We start from the raw sequence: 11,448 nt of genomic DNA, 5'->3' as shown, positions 1-11,448 counted from the left end.
GACAGGACATAGAACACAAAACATAATTCCTGTTGTGCCAGTAAATGCATGATACGTTGAATGCTGTTCAGCTGGCATCAGTTTTCTCTGATTATCTGAAAGACAAAAAAAAACAGAGGTCTACCCTTCTAGGCAGACAATCATCGCTTGAAATATACAAATACTCATGTTGGCTTCAGGCAAAACAGAGGAATTACCCCATAGTTTCTTGTATTTGTTTCATAGGCAGCCCAGGTTTTCAATTACATAACACTGTATACATTCTTCAGCTAATTCAACTAAATTGTTCATAGCCAATCCAAATGATTGCAATCCAATAACTTCTTTGCCTGAATTTATTTACAAACATTTCACAGACACCAAAAACTTTTTTTCTTTAGCATTTTTACAAAGTTCAACTGCTGTTTCGTTCAGCAACTACAGAGTTAACTTCTCACTCTCCCTTAAATCACTTGCTTGTCTCCCAACAGCCACTTTTATCAACTTAAATCATCATTCCAAGTAAGTCCTGGGTATTTGAAATCTCCATGCTTACACTTACTGACTCCTTCCTTCCACTACACCCTTAAAGTTTTCCAACCTGCTTTCCAATCTCTCTCTCTCTCTCTCTCTCTCTCTGTTGCCTGCCTGCCTGGGCCCGATCCTGCTTTTCTTGCTGAACCGTCCCTTCCATGGGCACCAACTTGTTCCACTACCAGTTTAGTTAGGAGGGTGGGCTTCTCAACTAGCCCCCACCCCTCCTGGTCTCTTCCCTTAAACATTCTTACTCACAAGACTACCCGAGTCCTCCTTCATGAGGCTTTCCACCTGGACAAAAACACATGGCCCATTGGGCAAAGGCCATTTACTTAACATATAATTTAAAGGACTATTCTTAGAGGGTTTACCCAGAGACTCATTCATCTGTTTGACACTTAAACAGAAAAGAGAATTACGCAGAGGGAATTACAGTCTAAGCCAGACTTTCCCACTTCTATACACTGACCGCTACAGGGGACGGGACAGAAGGATCTCCATTCAACCTCAGAACTTTCTTGCACACATGGCTTCCACTCCGAGGAATTACGAACAAGAGGTTCAGTTCTGCCCACACTCCTAACGCCCAAATGAACAGAGCAGGAAAACAACAGTAACCGGTTAAACAGAACAGAACCAGAACCAGATAGCGTTTTCTTATCCTATTAGGACTCACTTTTACTCATGCAGTTCTCAACATATAACACCAACAGTACCAAGCAAAGCAAACACAAAATAACAAGGGTAAAACAAATAGATGGTGTAAATTCTGCAGGGCTCCCCCCCCTTCTTAATTGCTCACCAAACTGTGATAAATTTCTGTTACCAATCTATCCCTCGTGTCAGGTGATCAGGCTGACACTACAGGATCGTTGGGGGAAGATAAAGAAAACACACCATATAACTGTATTTTAAAGCTCCATTAATAAAATAATAAAACAACAACGGAGAGTGTTGGGAACGCTCCCTCATCACTCAGGAAAACATTAATGCCCCAAGCCCCTTTCATACCCACACACGTGCATCCAGACTGGCCACTTCTGTGTATAATGTTCAGAGAAGGAGGGGAGAGGTGGACTGGAGATTATCCTGTATACAGCTTGTCCAGAATTTCTAACATGCTTCCGCTCTTTGGAGGGCTGTTCTCTTGCACCCTGCAATCTTCTGCAGCATCTCTTTCAGAGATTCCAGTCCAGGTCGGCTGCCTGTGGCTTCTTCAGTGTCACCAAGCCACACTGGCTCCAGGGTCACAAAGGCACACTGTTGGATCTTACTGGACAGTTAAGCTTTGCAAATGTAATCTTAGTTCTGTAACTTGTATTGCCTTTGGTTCGCCTCTGTCTATATTTTTTCCTTCACAGCCAGCTGGGGCCGAAAGCAGTCCCTCCCTGCACCAAGCACAGTCCGCGCCGATTCCTGACCCTGAACGCAGAGCAACCCCCCCCACTTCCATCCCTAGGCCAAGATGATTTTTAAATTAACCCGTTCCTTTCCTCAATAGACAAATTTGCTCACCCTGTGTCAGGGCTTTTTGGTGATTAAACGCTCCTCTTAGATGTATGATCTTATCTAGATTGAAGTACCTTCTACTGGGCATTGTTTAGATGGATGGATGGATTTTCACGCGTGTAAATATTCCATTTCTCTAAATACCTGCAGGTTGTTGAACCATAATGTACGTACATGTAATATGCTGGGGTACCCTTAGGGGGTGAGATGGAATGTTTAGACTGCCCCCCACCCATTTTCCACTTACATACACAGGGAGGGTGCCCTGTCCGCGCTAGCGGCTCATAAACTAAGGATTTTTCCCTACAGGGTACTCACACAGGAGAGGCTAACGAGGATGGCCACGACCCTCCTACACCTCCCTTCAGCAAAGAGCGTCGGCTAGTCTCTCGGAGACGGCGCCGCTTACTCTGATTGCATCCAGTGAGATGATCAGACTGTCAGTAGCCCACACGGAAAGGAAAGGGGAAGGGAAGATGGGTACACACACTCCTAGACCCAGGCAGCTTCCTCACCGGACGATGCCAGGCCAAGTCAGCCCACCATGGGTCGGACCTCCTAAAGATCCACTAGTTACCGGGCTTGCGTTAGAGTAGTCCTGGTCACGAGCTTTTGCTTCACAGGGTACTCTGGGCGTCTTCCGGTAACAGTCACTCACACTGGCCCCCAGTACCATTCTGCATCTGATCTTGCTTTTGGATCCTTGCACTCTGCCAGACAGAGGGAAGAACTGGAGCTACAGTGGGGTATTTTTACAAGAGCTCTCCATACAAACAGCTTCAGAAGCTACCCATTTACTGACAAAACAGGAGTAATTGGAGGATCATGTTATAATTAAGTGATCCTTCCGGTGGCCACCTTTCTGGTCCTCTAGTTGATATTGAGGCCAGTCTACTATACAGAACTTTTTAGTTTGCTTTTAGTTAGTGGCTCTGATCCAAGCACTTCCCAATTTGCTAGAATGCATTCTAAGGGTGTACACCGTGCCCTGCCTGTACTCTGTCCCTGCCCCATATCCTAGGGTGACACTGGGCGTCCCCAGGTCATAACAGGCAAAAATCCAGACCACTGGACTGTTCCTACCTTATCCAAGGGACCGGTTCCTCACCGTCGCCCTCAACTGCTTCTCCACTACTCGAGCGCGTTGCACCGTTGTGCCCTCTGGGGTCAGTCGAACTGCGTCTCCGCCGAGGCCCCCGGTGAAGTCACCGGTGCGCGCTGGGCATCGGTCGTCGCCGCAATCCGTCGACCACCAGAAGGGATCCAGGCAAGGCTAATTTTAGCCTCAATGCCCCACGTTGGGCGCCAAGAACTGTTGCCGGCAGATAACTGCCTGAGGCCAAGCAACAGCGGGGGGGGTCCGTCGCCTGGTGTGCCGCGCCAATAAACACACCAGGGTGGAGAAGCAAACCAAGTTTATTTGAGATCTCAAAGCGGTGCAGGGAGATTGACTCAGATCAAGCACACCTAAAACAAGCAGTCTGTTCCTTTATATCCATGAGAACTTTTCTCACTGACTAGCAATCCCCCGTTTCCCCTCCCTCCTCCTCCTTCCTCCCTCTGTAGCAATTCCGTAAGCGCAGGTGCATTAAGTAATCTTGGCCGCAGCAGCTCGTTAGTAAGTTTTCCTTCTGCAAGTTATCTTGTCCTTCTGCTAAAGGTGCACAAGCTTCATTATTTCTGCTTTAGACCAGTTAGAACTGTTGCAACTGATAACGGCTGTTACACCTGGCCTTTTAGGTCGATTAAAGTTCAGACATGGAGGCACTCTTGTCTGCTGAGGCCTAAAACCAGGAAGGCTCCATACTCTTGTGGCCTTCCACCCTCCCGAGTTATGTAGGGTTATGCTTAGTGACACCAACACTCTGATACTTGAGCATAGCATATGGCTTCTATTCCTTGGTTTACCAGACGTGGCCTTGTGCAACCTATTCTGTAAAGTGGAGGGTCTGACACATGCCTGCCTCCTACAGGAGTGGTGTGAGGCCTTACTCAGTAACAAGCTGTGTACTTCACAGTCCTTAACACCAGTCAGCTGAAGTGATGGGACTAGAACTCATGGTGACCTTTTGTGCCCCCACCCAGCTCTCAGTCCCCTTGTCCAACTGCTGTTGCTGTAGCCTGTTTTGAACTGGAGCTATGGGAGAATTAGATAGCATGCTCAGCGTGAATAGAAGGTTCATATATTTTTAGCAACCAGTCTCCACTGAGCGTGTGCAAATATTGATTTTCAGACACGTCTAACATGGGCAAATCTGGGTGAATTTCACCAAGAATGGTAAAAAGCACCCTAGCATCCTCATGTTTTCAAATAGGAATTCCACTTTTGGCAGTGGGATGGTCCTGGTATCAAAGAGGTGCTTTTTAGCATTCTTGGTGAAATTCACCCAGATTTGCCCATATTAGACATGTCTGAAAATCAATATTTGCACACGCTCAGTGGAGGCTGGTTGCTAAAAATATATGAACCTTCCATCCAATGAATTGGGAAAAAAATATGTTGGAAAAACAACTTCATTTTCCCCAATTGCATTCTCAGAAATGGCTGGGCCACTTTTGCTGAAACATAAAAAGATCTATATTTTTCAGCCAGAGATAGAGACCTGGCATGGAACATTTCATCCCAATACATAATTTTGGCAAAGCTATATGCAACTGAAAACAGGATCTTCTAATGAGAAGTGTCAAGCAACCTTAACTACAGGAAGAACAGGAGTACTTGTGGCACCTTAGAGACTATCAAATTTATTTCAGCATGAGCTTTCGTGAGCTACAGCTCACTTCTTCAGATGCATCCGAAGAAGTGAGCTGTAGCTCACAAAAGCTTATACTGAAATAAATTTGTTAGTCTCTAAGGTGCCACAAGTACTCCTGTTCTTTTTGCAGATACAGACTAACACTGTTGCTACTCTGAAACTTAACTACAGGTGCTTTGCTGTTAGCGGCTCTGCCTATAATTAATCATTCTGTGCACCCCTTCCAGCTTCTGCAACCAATGAGGCAGGGGTCCTACAGAAAACAGATGCCTTCACTATACTTCTAGGTCCTTCCCATGCACTGAGTGAGGTAGAGGTTCTCTGGAAAAACATTCCATGTGATCATGTAAATAAACACTGTGTCATAATGCACACACAAGGGGAGAGGGTGAATTAAGGTTGGATGGGCCATCTTCATTCTGGCATTTCCTAACTCTGCAACCTTAATGTCCTGCTACTGCAGCTATGTTGTATAGCGAGGTAGTCAATAGACAGACCATGGGCCAAATCTGGACCCCCAGACCTTTTGAGTGGACCGCAAAGGTCAAACGAGGTGGCGCCGTGCCCGCTCCCCAGCACAGGGGCCTCTCCTGCAGGGGGTGGGCATCTGGGCCAAGCTGCAGGGCACAGTGTGGCCCCAGGTGGCTGCTTGTGCAACCTGCAGCTCCATCCTCTGCTGACCGGCAGCAGTATAGGGATGGGACGAGTGGGCCATGTGGGCGAACGAGCAGGCGCTGGCATCCAGGCTCAGTGAGTGGAGAGGTAGGAACCTCTGCGTGCGGAGAGCTGGATGGGAGACAATTGAAGCTTGGAGGAGCTGCGCTGCCTGGCCTAACAGTAAGCAGAGCTGCCACATACCTCTTGACTGGGCTGCCTGCCCTGCTATGGGCCTCAGAGCTCAACTGGGAGGGGTGACAGGGCCAGACCCCAGCTCCCTGTCCTGGGGTGAGGAGAGGCCTTCAGGGAGGTGCTGACTGATGGGCTGGCTCTGCATTCCAGGCCTGTGCCTGTTGCCCTGACACCATCTCTGGGAGTGCGACACTGCCCCCACCTTGAGAATGAGACCACAGGTACCACCGCCAGCACCCCAAATATCCCAGCCAGTACACAAACACCCCTCCAGCACCCCCCAAATACCCTTTCTAGTTCTCTTTGCTCTCCCAGCAGCGTTGCCTTGAAATATGGTAACCCTAAGACTGGGAGGGGGCCAATCAGGGGCGGCTCCAGGCCCCAGCATGCCAAGCGTGTGCTTGGGGCAGCATGCCGCGGGGGGCGCTCTGCCAGTCACTGGGAGGATGGCGGGCATGCAGCCTTCGGTGGCATGCCTGTGGAGGGTCTGCTGGTCCCGCGGTTCCACCGAAGCCGCAGGACCAGCAGACCATCTGCAGGCACGCCTGCTGGATGTCCACCGGAGCCGCGGGACCGGCGCCGGGCAGAGCACCCCCCGCGGCATGCTTCCGTGCTTGGGATGGCTAAATGTCTAGAGCCGCCCCTGGGGGCAATCGAGGGGTTTGGGGAGCAGAGGAAGATGGGGGGCAATTGGGGGGTTATAGGCCTACAATCATTTTATTTGACAAGACCAAAGATAATACTCTTTGTAAACCCAAAACAAATTCAAAACATAAAGCAGTTGTCTGAAAGTGTTTTAATGCCAATATTTGCATCTAGGCTAGGCCCATCCACTTTCAGAAGTGGTTCTGCAGTCATTTCCTATTCTCCACATAGGAAGAATCTGTGGGAATGTACAGCTGCTGCTGGAAATGTTGACTTGTTAATAGCGATCCCTGGCTAGATTAATTTAACTACTGACAGCCAGGGCAGCGCTGGAGAGGAATTAAGGGACAGTCAATGTTCACATGATTTTACAGTTTAAGAGTCTATTTCTGCACATCCTTGCTCACACAAATAGCCTCATTGATTTAACCAGGATTTATAGAATTAGCCCTTGTGTCAAATAGCACGGTGCATTCCTCTAGATAGGCTTGTTTGCTGCCATCATGGAGTCAAGCAAGTGAATTTGGTTCCCGCTATATTTAGAGCTTCAGGGGTTAGATTAGAAGAACCAAAATGGATCCAGGACATTTAATCTAGAGGTTATTCCTGGGGCTTTGGGTATGTGCCTATTTGGGATTAAAATCTAGGGAGGGGATCCTATAATCATCTGGATTTTAAAAATGGCTGAACTACCCCTATGTAGCCAGGCTGAGGGAGAGTTTCTTAGGGAAAGGAAATGTCTGATCTTAGCGTGTGGCAGGAAAGCCCATGGCAAGTCATTCTGTAAAGTGGGGGAGAAAGAGGCAGCTTTGTTTGTCGCTTGGGGAAAAAGCCAGCAGGATACAGGAATGAAATCAGAAGAGCTGGGCTGGTGGTGTTGAGCAGAGCTCTACCCTTGCTGTCCCTCTCTAATCCTGCTGTGTGTGTGTGTGCGTGTGTGTGTGTACATCCCTCCTAGCCCTGGAAAAAAGGGGTTGGCTGTGATGCTGGCCCAGCAGCCACACAGATTGGAAGCTGTGATGGAGGCGGGTCTGGGCTACTTTAATCCTGCCTCCATTGGGATTACTGGGTAACATGGTCCTATAATCTGCACGGTAGCTCTGGGCGCGCAGAGCCATCTCCCAGCAGAGGAAATCGGCAAGTTGTGCCTGCTTTCCCCAGCGCAGAATAGAGCAGGCAGTGCTTGGGGGCATAGAGGGGAGAAGCAGGTAAGTGTCAACAAACTTGTCCTCTGTTCTCTCACACTGGCTGTGTTTTTCTTTTTCTTTTCTCTTGAAATTGCTTCCTATAAACTTGCTTTATACTTTTTTTTAAAATGTGCAAAACTCTTCAATTTCCAAACCACCCTGAAACTGTGAGAACTCTTCCAGCCAAGCCAGGCTCATCCCGCCTAATCTATTCTGGCTATTCTAATCTAACCTGTCTTGGTCTAAATATGCCTCTACCCCAATGTACTGCTATCTTTGGGGGCCAAAAAATCTTAGTGCATTATAGGTGAAACCGTTTTATATTGAACTGCCCCCCACTGCTTTATTGTGTTATATCCAATTTCGTGTTATATTGAGTCGCATTATATCTGGGTAGAGGTGTACTGCCACGCTTTCTACTCTCGGTAATACTGCCAAGAGTAGATGGGATGGGGTTAGAGTTTTTGACGTATGTGCAAAGGGGGTTAGGAATAGCCTATGTGCCGAACACTGATATTTGTGCACTATGTGGAGGGTAAATTGTAGTTCCAGGGCAGCTGTTTTTATCTTCCACTCCCCCCCCCCCCCATGTTTGTTTTTACCTGTTCTGGCTTTGTCCTAAAACTCATTTAAACTGCCCTGATGGTTTTATTGCCAGGGTCAACAGCCCCATAATATTATAAACACTCACATTGCTTTCCTCACTTGCAAAGACAGCTGCAAGACTATATAATGAATAGTATAATTCACCTTGTGCTCTTCTTGACATGCAGATCCTAGTTCTCTTTCAATGCTGTGAACTATGCAAGCCAATGCATGTGGGTCAAATCTGAAGCTACAGCAAAGTTTGCAGGTGACAAGAGCTGGAGTTCTGGTGTGGAGTTTTTTCACTCTTAACTCCTCGTGATCTATAAAAATGTGTGAAGGATCAGAAAGGAGCCAGTGCTAAGGCAGGTTTGCTGCATTAGAACATAGTGCCTGGCTTTGGGCAAAGTCTTGGAAAGTGCCTTATGCTGTGTGAGCTGTTGTCCGATGATTGCTGGGTTGCAGGCATTTAAAAAAATATATCTTTTTTCCGCTTTAATTTTTAATTGTGCATGGGAGTTACATGTCTCCTAGCTCTGGAAACTGTTGCAGCATAGATCAGGTGTCATTGCTTCGGGCTGCAGCAGGAGGCTCTGGGTCAGTACACTACTTGAGAAAACCAGGTTCTTGCACATTGCGCTAGGAGACAGAGAGAGTCTTTGGCATTCAATTTCACCAGCAGCAGCATGTGTGTCCCAGCTGCGTGTCACTTGGGGGGCTTTCTGCAATCAGGGTACTGGGGTGTGGCTATCAGGACTCTGGGCAGGCTCAGGGGGGTCACTGTGTGTAGCAGGCTGGATGTAATTTGACTGTGGGAGCTGGCTCTGTGCAGGTGCTGTGGCCCAAGCTGTTTCTGGGGAGCAGGGGGGACATGCCTGGATTTTTGTTGCCCTGAGCAAGGTATTTATAGAACCTGGTTGCTCAAGGAGCTATCAGAAGGCTACAGGAGGCCCACATGCTCCAACTGCCAACCAATCACTTTACGATCACTGTGTCAACTTCTAACTCCACCTTTCACCCAGCCATTGATTTGCATAGCCACACCCATTAGCCCTGATTATAGAGGGGGCACCAGGGACAGCTTGCCCCATCCCCACTTTTAGACAGCCAGGGAAGGGGGCGCCTAGTACAGTAGAGGCTGGATGGAGCTGGGGGGGGGAGCAGTGCTGAGTGTGGTTGGGTTGCTGGAGCTGGGGGTCTCCCATCCCCAGTGACCAACCCAGGCCCATTCAATAATCATTCACATTTCCCAGCTGCCCCCTGATATGCAGCCAGCTCTGGGATAAAGCAGCAGCCAACAGCTGAGGAAGGAGGGGTGATTTTGGCCCCAGGCACCGAGGCAAGCGTCTGCTCTTCAGGGAAGGGCTGGGGGATCCCACACTGATTAGAGAGGGCCTTGTTTAGTCTAAAATCCTTCCCCACGTGTGGGGAACAGCGCAGTGGGGCTGGTCCCCCATTGCCTTCTTCCTTGGGCTGATGTGGGTATGAGAGACTCCCACTCCACTCTGGGGATGCAGCTTGGCACTTGTCACACTGCATGGCAGCATCTCGCACTCGCATCCTGCGGTTGTGAATGGCTGCACCAGGGGATGCCAACACAGGACCGGGGCAAAGGGCCTGATCCAAAGCTGGTGGGAGCCAGCAGCCAGTTCTACTGACTTCAGAGAGCTCTGGCTCAGGGCCGGATGGCTGAGTCCAATCGATGGGCACTCAGGCCTCTGGCTCCAGGGAGTGTATCTGTTTCACAGCCAGGGAAGATGCCCCCTTTGGGTAGGGAGCTGTCAGATCTGCTCTGTAGCCAGGGTCACCTCCCCCCTTATCCTCTAGAAGAGGATCGGGCTGGCCACACCAGAGACGGGTCTGTTGTCCTGCTGGGCCAGGGGCTACAACGACCACAGGTCCTGTAAGGGGAGCCCGCACCGGAGCAAGCCAGAGCGAGGCCTAGTGCACAGGCCATGCATTCACATGCTGAGCCCCAAACAAGGACCCCTTGTTTCCAGGTGGAGACAATTAAAGGGCCATGGCTGGGGCGATGGGGTATCTAACTACTTTACTCGGCTCTTCCCATGCCGCCTTTTATCTGAGCCTCTCAGGGCCTCTTGGTGCTCATGCGTGACCACACATCCTCCTTCGCACTTGGGGTGGGCGGCCCCATCTCAGAGGTGAGAGGAGTCCCTGCGAGGTGCCAGAGCCAAGCCTCCTCCCCTCCCAGACCAAGAAGGGAACCCAGGAATCCGGGCCCCCAAGGCTTGCTTCTAACTGGCTTCTAACTGCCAGACCCAGCTTGCCTCCCGTAGCTGGGACTAGCACCCCGACTTCCAGTCGCCTATGCCAGTCACTAGACCCACTAACCACTAGACCCCACTCCCCTGTGACAGCTGGGATTTTCTAGACCAGGAATCAAACTGCTCTATCCCCTGCTTTAACCATCTGACCACAACCAATTACCCTGTGACTCTGCCCCTGTGGCCTGCTGTAGTATATAGCCTGGGAAGGGTAGGGACACCTTTGATCAGCTCTGCCCCTCCCTTTCTCTGCTTCATCCCAGAGCTGCCTGGCTGAAAGCAGTGCTTTGGGGCCCAGAGCTGGGAGTTCGGAGCTGCTGGGGTTCCAGCTGTATCTACACCCACTGGCTGCAGCTGTATCAAATAAACATGCTGCGCCAGGGCCTTTCTTTGGTGGATTTGTCGGGAGTGACACGCTGGGGTCCCACAGTTTGTTTTCTCAGTAAACCGTTCTCCAGGCTGCGTAAGAGCCAGCATGGTGGGGAGCTGGGGACCCGGCGCCCGCTCACCTAGGCTGGCCCTGGCATGCCGGGGGCATGTGGGGTTTGGCTGCCACCCACAAGCCCCCTGCCACACAGTGCTGCTGACACAGCAATTTGCTAACAGTCGGGTCCTTCATCCTCAGGTCCCCTTCACATTCCACCAGGTTCCAGGGGAAATGCCCAAACTAAATGTTGTTCTAACCACCTCCTCCTCCCCTTGTTTGTAATCACTTCCCTCAAAGGGCCAAATGGCTACATCTGTCACCTGCATTCCGGACACCTCTGGGCTACTGGAATGGGCCCAGACCCCACTGTGTCAGGTGCTGAACACACACAGAGAGAGGCAGCCCCAACCCCACCCGACTTAGGTTAACTAGGCAAAGGTTGGGAGGGGAAACTGAGGCACCGCAGGGGGCAGTCACCCAGTAAGGTAGCGGGAGAACCCACGTGTCTAGGACCAGTCATCCAGGGGCAGAAGTTTGACCTAGTGGCTAGGGCAGGTTCTGTTCTGGGCTTGGCTGCAGACTTGGGCTGTTTCAACGTTAGATCTAAGGTTGGGGGTTAGCTAATGCATGCTACCAAGTCTAGCCTAGGCAAGGCAGTGGGCCGTTAGTGTTTGTTCAGCTGCTTCGAT

The 11,448-nt window shown here is 50.0% G+C and overlaps 1 protein-coding gene across 1 annotated transcript in view; it reads left to right on the top strand.

The window, feature by feature from the left end:
- The first annotated feature begins 7,371 nt into the window (after window positions 1-7,371).
- The window catches only part of SLC38A3 (solute carrier family 38 member 3), a 71,426-nt gene continuing 67,349 nt past the window's right edge, over window positions 7,372-11,448 (top strand). Inside the window, exon 1 of the mRNA XM_030570949.1 lies at window positions 7,372-7,483. The gene's annotated coding sequence lies outside the window, so the exon portion shown is untranslated. The remainder of the gene's footprint in view (window positions 7,484-11,448) is intronic.

The sequence above is a fragment of the Gopherus evgoodei genome, chromosome 7 (assembly GCF_007399415.2).
Source record: "Gopherus evgoodei ecotype Sinaloan lineage chromosome 7, rGopEvg1_v1.p, whole genome shotgun sequence".
Taxonomy (NCBI): domain Eukaryota; kingdom Metazoa; phylum Chordata; order Testudines; family Testudinidae; genus Gopherus; species Gopherus evgoodei.
This window is presented reverse-complemented; position numbering and strand designations above follow the sequence as displayed.